This window comes from Martes martes (genome assembly GCF_963455335.1).
Source record: "Martes martes genome assembly, chromosome: 8".
In the NCBI taxonomy this organism is placed as follows: Eukaryota; Metazoa; Chordata; class Mammalia; order Carnivora; family Mustelidae; genus Martes; species Martes martes.
In genome coordinates this window covers 109579543-109593469 of record NC_137895.1, presented here as the reverse complement: position 1 = coordinate 109593469, position 13927 = coordinate 109579543, and the positions used below count along the sequence as shown (strand labels likewise).

At 33.1% G+C, this 13927-nt stretch overlaps 1 pseudogene across 1 annotated transcript; it reads right to left on the bottom strand.

The window, feature by feature from the left end:
• Positions 1–6239: 6239 nt before the first annotated feature.
• On the bottom strand, positions 6240–6585 carry LOC308346996 (NADH dehydrogenase [ubiquinone] 1 alpha subcomplex subunit 5-like; annotated as a pseudogene). Its single transcript has one exon. The product of its transcript is annotated as an NADH dehydrogenase [ubiquinone] 1 alpha subcomplex subunit 5-like (transcript).
• Between the last annotated feature and the right edge of the window lie 7342 nt (positions 6586–13927).

Genomic DNA, 13927 nt, shown 5'->3' with positions numbered 1-13927 from the left:
CATATGCTATCACTAGATTGAAGAAGTTATTGCTGAATTAAGTCCATAAAATATTTGATGAGCTCTTATAAAGTACCGGCCAAAGCCTTTCCTACCCTGTCAGGTCCCCAGGTCAATAGAGCGTGGTGGCATCTGGCTGGTCATGCTTTATTCCTATTACCCTGGCATAGTATCATGTGGATAGCACAGTACTCTCAAACCTGTATGCCTAAATTCCAGTGACCTTCTGGGTAGGCCTTGATCATATTTCTTAATCTCCTGTGCCTCACTTTCCTAGTCTGTATATACCTCACAGGGAGTCCTGAATGTCGAGAACTTAAAACACTGTCTAATTGTGAAATGTTACTATCATTATCCTTTTACTATAATGTCAGAAGCAAGTAAAGGTCTTTGCAAGTTAGTAAAATAATTATTTAAAAGACACAATTTTTCACATTCTATAAGGATATAATGGATTCATTGGAATATTCTTAGAGAAATTACTTGAATAAAATACCTCTTCTTCTGATGCCAGAACATTTCTCTTTTGCTTGTTCTCTCTCTCTCTATCTCTCTCTCTCTCTCATGTTTAGGAAATTTAAAAAGGTCACATTTGTAGTTTGGGTGTTATGTACACTGTCTTGGCCTAGGCAACACCTGCCACATTTTCCCCAAGTCCATGAAAAAGATTGATTCCCTGACAGAAACAAGAAGTCTAGCAAGTCAAAACATTGCCTCAATAGCTTGCTTAAGGTTATCTTGTCAGACATGCATGTTTTTACTTGTATCATCTCTCTGAAAATGTGCGGGATAATACATTTAACCACGGTTTTGGATAACATAAGTAAAATAGCAGCTCAGCCAAACAGATTAAAAGAACAGCTACTGCAGTGTACAGTATAAGCCTTTTTTTCTAAATGTTTTATCTTACCTAGTATAACACATAACATTTTTATTGTGAAAACAGAAAGGCGTGTGTCAAAAGGGCCAATGTATGGAACTTAGAGAGAAAGAAAAATGTGGAACATAACAAGTTCTCATGTCAGGGCCTGCACAGAGCCACACCTTTAAGCATCACTCAGAGGCTGGCTTCTCAATGGGTTTTACTTCCCCAAAGAATAGTTTTGATCTGCTAAATGTAAATTCTGCAAGAAGCATCAAAACCTTAAGGCTGCAGTATAACTTTAAATTGACCCAAAATTTAAATGTATAATGATGAAACTCCTAGCTAGGAAAATGAATAGTAGAATGAAAAACCAGCTCAAGGATCAATTTTGAAGGAAATGCCAAAAAATGTTTTTAAAGATATACTTCCTGCAGCTTTTGTCTTTCCTTTATGTTACAGAGAATTTCTTTTCTCACAGTGGGATTTTAAATTAATTTATAATTATACACACTTGCAGGGGATGAGAGAGAAATGACCTAATTATAGACCAAATGGATACCCTCTGGCTATCTTGCAATTAGAGCTACTGGGGTAATAGATGTGCTTTATTCCGCCTTGAGTGGACTCAGTGGTTAACCTGGCAGTGCATGTTGGAAGTGGTTCACATAGTCCACAGCAAAATGTCAAAATCTGTGCAGATTATTTGGAAAAAAAAAATAGATAAAACTAAACCTGAAAAGTGATTGTGAAACTGAAACTTCCCCTGCCCTGAACAGATAGATGTACAAACTCTGACCATCAAGGGAGAAAAAACAAGCAAAGGGTTTTAATGCTGTCTCTGTATCTAACTAGATTCTAATTAGTTACAATTATGCTGCTGGGGAATAACAGCTACAGTGACACTGAAGAAGAAAATGCCCAGTTCTAACATAATTCCCACCATTTCTTTAGATTTCTCTTTTTTGCTGAGATTTAGTTAGAAACGGTAGAGGAAGCAAAAGGTCTTAACAGGTATCTAACAGGGTCACTGAAGCAGCAAATTCCTTTTTAGTAATTCTTTGGCCTTCTTACTTTTCTCTCTGTACACTCTACAGCAAAGGGAATAATTGCTTTTATAATGTGTACTCAATTCTTTTCCCTTCTTCCAGCCAAGAGGGCATTTCTCTGCCTGTTCTTTCTGTACCAACCCCAAACAGGATACTTAACCTGCAATTTGAAAAGAGCCATGTTCTTTGTCTGGTTAACAAAAATATTCTGGCTATGGAGTTCCTAAAACCCATATGAAACACTTAGCAAATGATATAAATGACATGTTATTGAGAAGGAGAAAAAGAGCCAATAATGTACTATTCATAGGTTGGGAGAAAATCAGCAGAACAGAGTATTGTCATGTGTGTACAATGACTACACTGAGTATATCAACGAGGTGAGGAGATTATGACCCAGTTTATGTGTACTGAGGGGGATGGTGATGGTGTGTGACTGCTGACTGTCGAGACAATACTTGCATTTCAAGTGATTATTTGGTACCCTTTTCTGTTTTCTTATATATAAAATAGGATTATCTAAAGCTGTGGGATAGTAAATACTTAAGGGATAAATATTTTATATCATCATCAATACATTTATGTAGTTTTGTTAAACAAAAGTATGTAACATTCTTTTAATGAAATTACACATATTTTAGTGAGCTATTGGTTAAAAAATAGTTTGTACAGATTTTCTAGCTATAATTCATGCAGTACTGTTTTTTTTTGGAATAACAACAAAAAATTTCAAGTATTTACCCAAATCTTGTAAAGTGAAATCATGAGATGTTCTGTTCTCAGATCCCTGTATAAAGAATATATTCTAAATAGAAGAATCATTCAAGCAAATCAGAAACATAGTTACTTACAACAGGGAATGGAAAAAAAAATTGAGATTCAAGTGACAGTTTTAACTGTATCAAAATGGAGCCACTTGAAAATATGTAAATAGGAGATGAAGAACATTTAAGAAATTAAATAACTCAATAAAAGCAATGAAGAGCAAGTTGGATATCTCACAAAACCAAATAGGTAAATAAGTAAACAAAGTAGGTAAATCTGATGGCTATACATCTATGCAACATTCACAATTATTTATTGTGTGCCAGGTGTGTGGTGGAAAAGACAGAGAGTGGAGTTTAGGGTCTACAGGATGAGTTGGACCCAGACTCTTAGGAAAAAGATAGTGATGGAAGTTTTAAAAGAATAAACACAAATTTTGCTTCTATTTTCATGTTGCTAATACAAGTGCAAATATGCTTAAAGATGAAATAGCCAGTGGAATAAAAGTAGAAACAGAACTTCCAAACCAGACCTCTGGATAAGGCTATCCAAAACCATTTCCCTACTCCATCACTTACAGAACTACTCACCTTGAGTGGTCTCTGAATATTTTTCATCACATTTTTCCTTTTCAAGATGGGTATATTAATGGTACCAACTTAATGTTGCATTAAATCTGTTAATATATGTTGAAATTTGGGGACTATACCTATTTTATGGAAACCCTTTAATAAATGTTGGCTATCACAAGTACAGTTATCATAAGGGGAAGTACAAGTTGGGCAATGGTGTTTGGCACATGGGTACTTAATAAATATTTTGAATGATCTAATGAATTAATAGGGAAAAATAGAAAAAAGTAACTAAAACTTTCTAATAAAGAAAAACATGAGAAGACTGAAATTAAAAACCACAATTATTAAAATAAATGTAGGTAAAAATTACTCTATTGAAAAATTAGGACTTTATATTAATAGAAAGAAAGTTCATATATATTCTATCTCTAAGACATCACTCTTCAAACAAAAATGAAAGAACAATGTTGAAAATGTAGGACAGATCATGCTATACAAGGCAAATGAAAACCAACAGAAAGCAGGTGAGCAATACCAACATCAAACAAGAATTCAAAGTAGACACATATTAAATGTGAGAAAAGAACGTTATTTTGAAATAGAAGATATGATTTAAAATGAAGATAAGCAGGGGCGCCTGGGTGGCTCAGTGGGTTAAGCCGCTGCCTTCGGCTCAGGTCATGATCTCAGGGTCCTGGGATCGAGTCGCGCATCGGGCTCTCTGCTCGGCGGGGAGCCTGCTTCCCTCTCTCTCTCTCTCTGCCTGCCTCTCTGTCTACTTGTGATCTCTGTCTGTCAAATAAATAAAATCTTAAAAAAAAATAAAATAAAATAAAATGAAGATAAGCAGAAATGTACCACTACGAACCTAAAGTATTATGCCATATTGAAAGGAATAACTTGTATAAATATAAGGAGAAACTATAAGATCTCAAAGTAAGACAGTATAATGTATTTGTCTTATACTTTACCAATTAAGTACCACAAAATGATTATTAAGTAGTAATTCTAATGGTTTTAAAAAACAATGCCCTCTTTTGATAAATATAAAAATCTCACACCATCTTTATATGGTATTTGAAATTTAAAAATAAATTGAATTATTTGTAAAATAAAGCTGATGGTAAATATAATTTTTTGAAAGCATATATACTGTATAATTTGATATACCAAGCAGGACTTTGTGGCCAAAGTTGAAAAATCACTGTAATACAGGATCTGAATAATATAGTTAATTAGACTAATTAAATGAACATACAGATAATCTACTTCACAAAGAAAATACATGTTATTTTTAAATATTTATAAGGAAAACATGAATACATTCCCCAATACATAGTTTGAAACATACAGAATTTTGTGGTAATTTTCTCAAGCCACAAAGCAACCTCACATGGACAAACCTAATCAGAATTGCACAGTCTGCGCATATCCATTGCAATAGAGTTGTAAATTTATTTTTCTTTGGAAAATAATTTTTAAACACCTTTTAAATGCATGTTTATTGGTTCAATGAAAGAACAAAAACCAACATTTCATGCCATTTAAAAATTCATAGCAATGAAAACAGTATATACTATAATCTTTAGCATTTGTTATCAGTGTCTGTCGTCTGCATAATTCTAGGTCTCCATTTTGTTTATGCCAGCACATTCCTATCCTTTTTTTTTCTCTTGAATTGAAGTTTTTGGTAAGAATTTGTTTGAATAAAGGATTTCACTATTAAGAATCAACTCGAGAACCAAGAGAGAACAATTTGTTAATCTAAAAAGGACTAAAACAATAAATACAGGAAAAATTGATAGATTAAAATGGATACTTTAATAGAATTATACCTAAACTCCAGAGATAGAAAATCTAACAAGAAAGCCAAATGAAAATTCATGTTCTGTTATTATGAATTAGACTACATAGACATCATTAATAAAAAGCAAACATTAATTTAAATTTTGAACTAATGTATGTGTGTGTGTTGTGTATGAAATATAAATCACTAAAAGTCAAGCAATAAGAGTTAAAAAGAAAACCCCCAAACAAAACAAATAACAAAGTAAAACACTCCTTAGTAGAATAAAAAGTATAAAGAATGAGACAAGTCACAAAAGAATTCATTCCCAAAACATTGGTTTTAAAAATGAGCTCTGTCAAGCATTCAAGGAACAGATAAATTCTATGAAATTAGGATAATATTGAAAGCTTTTCAATTTCCTGAGGATTGATACTTCTAAACATTACTAAGATAACATAGAAAAGAACACTATATATTCCCAAATGAATATAGATAAATATAGGATAAAACATTTCTAAAAAAGTCATTAACATGTTCAACCAGAGTGTACTTGAAGAACATAGTACGTAATGCAATTCAAAATAGTGGTTGATTTGGTAGGACACAGACAAGGGACTGACAATACATAGATATTGGAAATGCTCTTATTCCTAGCTTGGGTGGAGATTTGTTGAGAGTGTTTTTTTTTTTTAAGATTAAAAAAAAATTGTTTATCTGAGCGCACGAGAGAAATCACAAGCAGGGTGAAGGGGTATAGGAGAAGTAGGCTCCACGCCGAGCAAGGGGGTCAATGTGGCACTGGGATCATGACCTGAGCCAAAGGCCACCGCTTAATGACTGAGCCACCCAGACACCTGGGAGTGTTTTTTGAAGTTGTGTTTTGTAACTTACACGTACATTGCTTAAGTTATTTTACATTTTTAAAATATTACCTTAATTAAAAATAACAAGACAAAAAAGAAAAGATTATACATAATAAATTTTACAATAAATTATACAAATAAATTCCAAGAATGTAAGTCTCATTAAACATTGGCAAATGTAGTAATGTGATTCCTCCTATTAGTGAGAAGACTGCATGACCATGTGACTAATTAAAAAACAAACATTAGTTATAATTCAGCAACCACTCTTTTTTTTTAATATAACAGAATATTTAATTACAATAGTTTCCCATCAACACACTAGTCATTTAATAACTATATTGTCCTTTTCCATTGGTTGGCAGGAGGCTTTTCCACTAAAGGCTCCCATGGTTTCCACTGTATCATTTTTCTTGCCAGATCTAGTTCATTTCAGCCTGAAGAATCACCTCTTCTAGGTAGCCTCCTCAAACTTGGTCTTCTAATGTCTTAATACCTGTTTCTGCTTTAACTATACTTAGCTTCTCATTTGTAACCTGTTCTGTATACTTTCTATATGCTGCATTTTTTAGGAATTTGCTTAAGAACATCAAATCTTTGTGTACAATATTCTTAGCCTTTTGTGTGGACTTTCACATAAAGCCAATCCCACAAGGCCAGTGGTCTTCAGCAAACCCACCATGATAGCCGTTCGGCATCCATTCTTACAAAATTTTTTAAAACACCAAATCCATGGTAACTAGGTACAGTTATGTAATAAGATGTTTTATCCGAACCAAGAGCAGATATCATGCTGAATGGAGGTATACTCAAGGATGTTCTGTTAATAACAAGAACAAAATACCAATGCCTGCTTTCACCTCTATAATGAACAGTGTTCTGAAAATCACAGTAGGTATAAAAAGAGAATAAAAAGAAATAAAAATTCATTCACTTTGGAATGAACCTGCCATTAGTTACTATTTTTTTTGATATTATAGAAAACATAAAGTAATCAATTGCAAAATCATTTGAATTAATAAAAATTTAAATAAGTGTCCACTTATTTAGTAAATATACCAAATTATAATAGCTTTTCTGTATAGCGGTTAGAAAATATAATAGAAAAATAATCATTATATTCACAGTAGCAAATAATCTATGAATTATTTAAGAATAAACTTAATAAAAGACATATAAGACAAATGTAATTATGAAACTACACTGACTATTATAGAATAAGAGCTGAATAAAAGAAGGTGCATGCTATTTTCCTGGATGGTAAGACGAAATAATTTAAATGTATAAATCTTCAAAAATTAATATTGAGATATAATTCCAATTAAAAACTCCTGGTACAGCTTAATTTTTGATAAAATCATACTTAATCTTGAAGAATAAACACGAAAGAATATGGTTAGGAAATTTTTGAAAAAACATAATAATTTGTCCTATCACATATTAAAACTTATGTTGAAGGTATAACAAATAAATGGCATTTTTCTAAAAGTAGGTTAGACTAGGAGCACCTGGGTGTTTCAGTCAGTTGAGGGTCTGACTCTTGTTTTGAGTGCCAGTCATGATTTCCTGGGTCATGAGATCAACCCCAAATTGGGTTCTGCTTGAAGATTCTCTCCCTCTGTCCCAACACTCTTCATGTGTATGCTCTCTCTCTTTCTCTCTCTCTCTAAAATAAATAAATAAATAAATCTTAGAAAAGTTATAGTAGACTAGAAACAAACCATAATCTTAAAATAAATTGAGATGGGTATAGATAAAATCAGTATATGACCCCTCAAGCCATAGTATTATGGTATTAAAATACAGTATTATAAGCTCATCATATTATAAGCTTATTCAGTATTATGGCTCATCAAATCATTAAGTAAAAAGTGAACTATTTATTTAATGGTATGACAAAACAAGCAATACCATATTTTATGGACAATATTTCATTGTTATGGCATACTTCCACTGTAACTAAATTAAAAACTACCAAAAAATCCATAAAATGTTTGATGCAAATTGCTGACTATATGAACAGTTATCCTGTGGGGTCAGGCCTTCCTATGCATGACCAACTGTAGAACCATAGGGAAATGTTCATAAATTGGCAAGAACCATAACAACAAAAGCCTTAAATAAAAGCAGAAGGAGATAAAACAAAAATTTCAGAATTTTTCAGAAAATCACTATAGATTTTTATTTATTTGACAGACAGAAATCACAAGTAGGCAGAGAGGCAGGCAGAGAGAGAGGAAGAAGCAGGCTCCCTGCTGAGCAGAGAGCCCGATGCGGGGCTCGATCCCAGGACCCTGGGATCATGACCTGAGCCGAAGGCAGAGGCTTTAACCCGCTGAGCCACCCAGGCGCTCCCAGAAAATCACTATAAACAGTACTAGAAAGCGAACCACAAATCCGAAAAAAATTCTAATGTCTATATGCAAATGCCCAATTCTGATATGTAAACATTTCTTTCAAGTTGGTAAGTAAAAAAGGAACATCTTAATAGAATATTGAGCAAAAGACACAGCATGGAATTAAAATTAATAAATTAAAGTGGACAATAAATGAATAAAAAGATGTTTGGATTCAATAGCAAGGAAAGAAATGCAAATAAAACAAAACCAAAATAGTATTTTCCATCTCATATTTTCAAAGACTAAAATAATTACTAATAGTATAATCAGGATGTTGGAAAGTAGCCAAACTTCTGTTACAAGTTAATAAAACTTTTCTAAAGAGCTATTTAAAAAAAAGTATCATGTGCATACCCTTTAATCCAGCAATTTCATTTTTAGTAATTGCTGCTAAGGAAAAATACCCTCAAAATTCCAAGTGATAGTAGGTTTATTATAGAGCTTAGATATATAATTTATATATGTATTAAGTAATCATAAATAATCTAAGTGTTGAATAATAGCAACTTGGTAAATAAATTATCTCAAAGTTATACAATGACCTATTACATAGTCATACTAATTGAATATGATAAAAATATAGCAATGGAGAGAGATGAACAAGCACATTAGGGTGCCTAATATGGTCTCATTTTTATATGAAAATAGAAATCTCCCTCTCTCTCTGTATGTGTATACATATGTATGTATGTTATAGGCTGAACTGTGTCCCTTCAACATTCATAATTTGAAGTTCTAACCCCCAGAACCTCAGAATGTGAATACATTTGGGGATTGAACTTTAAAAGAGATTATTACATTAAAATGAGGCTATTAGTTTAATCCAGTCTGACTGATACTCTTATAAGAAGAGGAAATTTGGACAAAGTAACACAGGGACACAGACATACACAGAAGAGGCCATGTGAGGACAGAGTGAAGGCAGCCATTTGCAAGCCAAAAGAGTGGCGTCAGAGAAAAACAGACCTGCCTACATCTTACTCTTGGGCTTCTAGTCTCCAGAACTTAGAGAAAATAAATTTCGGTTGTTCAAGTCATTCAGTTATGATATTTTGTTAGGGTAGCCCTAGCAAAAGAACGCTCTATGTTTGTGCGTGTGCATGGGTCTATGTGTGTGTGTATAAATATTACATATAAATTACAAGTGTATTACATATACTATGTATATGTGGGTGTGTATGAGTGTCTGTGTCTATATATATATACACACACATATATGTATATATATACGTATATATACATATGTGTGTGTATATATATATAGACACAGACACTCATACACACCCATATATATAGACACAGACACTCATACACACCCACATATATACATATATATACACACATATATGTGTGCATATATATAGACACAGACACTCATACACTCCCACATATATACATATATATACACACATATATGTGTGTATATATATAGACACAGACACTCATACACACCCACATATATACATATATATACATATATGTATATATATAGACACACTCATACACACCCACATATATACATATATACACACACACATACACACATATATATACACACACACACACATACACACACACACATATATATATATAGACACAGACACTCATACACACCCACATATATACATATATATACACATATATGTATATATATATAGACACAGACACTCATACACACCCACATATATACATATATATACATATATGTATATATGTATATAGACACACTCATACACACCCACATATATACATATATATACACACACATATATACACACACACATACACATACACACAAATATATATATATATATGTGTATATATATATATATATAGACACAGACACTCATACACACCCACATATACATATATTTGGTAGGCTAGAATAATATATCCCACAATGTTGATAGTGGTTATTTCTAGACATTAATTATGATTTTGGGCTTATTTTTTCTAGATATTTTTAATTAGTACTTGTTTTTATAAGAACAAAAATAAAGTCACTTTAATTCACAAAAAAAGAAGCTCAGTACTCAACTGATTCTTGTTTTTCTTTTATATCTAGTATAGTGTCTTATGCATAGAAAAGGCACAATAAAAATTGTATTGATTAAAACAATTAAAGACTAAATTGTATGAACTGACAGGTTTTTGTTAAATGACTCTCTAAAGAACAATAAACCTTCATGGAGATACAGTATCTACAGATTCTTTTTGTATTCAGGTCTATATTTTCATGGCGCTCTCTCTTCTACCCTACCCAGGAGGCAAATGCATAGGACTTATATTTGATTCTTAGCTATGTTTACTTCTATTTTTCTTTTAAGAAATTTCAGTTCCTTACTAGTTACAGATTCTATTTTTAGGCTTGATTGGCATCATTTAAAATTTTTTTTCCTGACATTTGATTTGTGTGTGTGTGTGAGCTTTTGTTTTATTTTGTTTTCCCTGACACTGCATTTTGGTTAGGTTATGTATGAACTTGGTGCAACGGCTCCCTGACGTTCAGGTTTCTCTTCCTGTGGCCCACCATCTCCCTGTTTCCACCTCTGAAGCTACCATGGCATATTGACAAGTGAGAATGGATAGAGCCTCAGTGTCTGCCATAGATAAAGCTATCAAAAAACACCCTGCAGGGGCAAGCCCCAGGTCCAAATAGGTCTTGTTAGATCTGTATAGACACTTTAGAGTTCCTCTTTCTGAACATACATTTAATCATTGTACAGATGCAAGCCATTTTCCCTTTGCCCCTAAACTCTGGATCCTGAGATCACAAATCTGTACCTCCTGCGGGCATGTATCTTTTATTAATGGAAACATCAAAATTCCAGTGTAGCTTTGGCAACTCAGTTTGCAGAGAATTATTAAGCTATTTTGAGTGCTCCAGAAAAGTAGGATGCATATCTGGTATTAAAAAATGTCATGCAGAGATGGAAATCTAATCAATCATATTTCAGATGAAGGAATAAATAGCCTTTGTGATTTATGTTATTAGTGAAACTAGTTAATAGAAGTAAATTAGAGACATTATCAATTAATAGCTCCTGCATTTTCAGTACCTTGTATATAAAATAAAATAATAAAATAAAATAAAATAAAATAAATCCTTGTCTTTAGACCTAGAATCTTAAGTGTCACCAGACAGAAAAGTATTTCCTCCTTTTTCGGTTCAATCATTTAAAATTTCTCAAAGATACATTAGATAGATTAATGAAAGAAAGGTTGGTCATGGAAAGGGGGAAATCATAAGTTTCTGTGACAGTGGAAAACAGAAAGCATACAACTAATGTCATTTATCTATTAATAACCATCACTGAAATTTGTGGATTCAGGGTTGCTATAACTGGAAAATTGAAACAGAAAGACCTCCGGTTGGGAATGCGTATTGCTTCTCATAGCCAAGCTTCTCAGGGGTTTGAGTTCAGTACTTCATCAAGGGAGGGAAGCTTTTCATGTAATGTATGTGAATGCAGGAATCAGTGTTCTGAAATTCATATTTCCCAAAATACAATCTTAATTTAATTTTCTACAGCCTTTCTGGGGGATGGTTTTGCTGAGGTTGCCATTTAGGTAGCTTCATGGTGCAGCATTTATGGGTTTGGGTTCGATGGTTTGCTTATGCAGATCCAGCTGCACCGAACTTGCTCCCATGTTGGCCAAAGTAAGAAAACATAGGTATTTCCAATTTTCTGTTCTGTAAGGAAGGCAACAGAGATTGAAAACTAAACTACTTTTATAGAGAACCTGAGAGATATGAAATGGAATATTTCTATTTGAAGTATAGAGGGGATTTCTAAATGGGAACAATATTGATGAAAAGGATTCTGTTAGAAATATCCTAGGAAATCTATAGTTAAGAAATTTAAACTAGATCCTTTTATTAAATCTAGTTAATATTAAGGCTTTAAAGGCAAAACTGTTGTAGTAGGTAACACTAAATGCTTATTGTGTGCTAAGGCTAATTACCTGACATCACACCGTTAATTAAATGATGGAACCAGGTTTAAACTTGTTTAGCCTGAATCCAGAGCCTTGTTAACTACCAAGTTGTATGATACTTTTGTATTATGAAATGGTGGGAGGTAGAAAGCTACTCAAGGCAGTGAATCATGAAAATACTGCCTGACGGACTAGAATCTTCTTTAGACCTCAGAGTGTCTTATAAAATTAAATTCTGGTCAAATATATAAATAGTTATATAATTATCACAGTCTGGTATTGATGGTGCAGCAATTAGTCAAGAGGAACAAATTTTTAAAAATTTTAAAGAGGTAACCATAATCCATCCCTTCTTTCCTTCCTTCCTTCCCCTATATTTGATATTTAGTCACTTGCTATACAAAATTGAATTGTCCATTTCATCCAGTGTCTCTAATTTTCTTTTTAAAATTTATTAGACTTTACTTCTTAAAGATAGTATTAGGTTCACAAAAAATTGAGCAAAAAGTACAGCAAGTTTCCACATCACCTATCCCTTTGTGCCAGTTCCCCCATATTTAACATCTTGCACCAGTGTTGGTACATTTGTTATTATCTGTGAGCCAATATTGATACATTATTGTTAACAAAAGTACATTATCTCCCTTGGCCTTGATTGTGGACTGGATGTAGTGATTCACTTCTAAAGAGTGTGGTAGAATTAATTGTATGTGACCTCCAAGATTGGATTATAAAAGGCATTATAGCTTCCTCCATGCTCATTCTCTTGTTCTAGGGGAAGCCAGCTACCTATGTCACAAGGATACCATGTCAAGCCGCCCTATGGAGAGATTCACATGGCAAGAAACTGAGACCTCCTGCCAATAGCCATGTGAGTGACCCATCTTGAAAAGTAGACCCTCCAGCCCCAGTAAGCTCTCTGATGACGGCAGCCCTGGCCAACATCGTGATAGCAACCTTATGAGAAATGCTGTCAGGCCACTTAGCTAAGCTGTTCCCAAACTCACAGAACCTAAATAACATAATAAATGTCCATTGTTACATAAACTTTGGGTTGCAGCATAATTTGTCTCACTATAATAGTTAACTGATACCCAAGGAGAGATGATTTGTCAAAAAATTTCTCCCAACTCCTGAAGTATCATAGAAAAGAGGGAAAAATTGGAAGAAAACAACGAAGTTAGGCCTGCAGCATATTGAAACATTGAAAGAAACAGAGCAATGGAAACAGAAACCTTAAGCTCACACTGAAATCTTGTCAAAAAATCTTAAGAAATAGTAACATTGATATTCTAGGAAAAATACTGTCATTTTAGGATATAATATTTTAAAAACTTAAGAATCATTTTCCTTGCAAACACTTTTGGCATTTAGGTTACCTATTGAATCCATTTATCCATACAACTTCTCAAGCCAGAAATCTGGAGCTTAGTAGATTCTGTTCTTCCACTGGCACTCTTTTGCTAACTGAAAACCAAGTGCTATTATTTTCAAAACTTCATTACTTTAAAAAATCTGTCTGCATTTTCCTTAATTCTGCCACTGCTTTATTTCCAGCACTCATTGATTGCAACTTACAACTCTGCAGTCACTTCCTGACTACAATGTATTCTTCATTCTATATCAAAGTAATCTTTCTAGAAAGCAAATACGACCTTATCACTCATCTATCCTGATGATTACCCT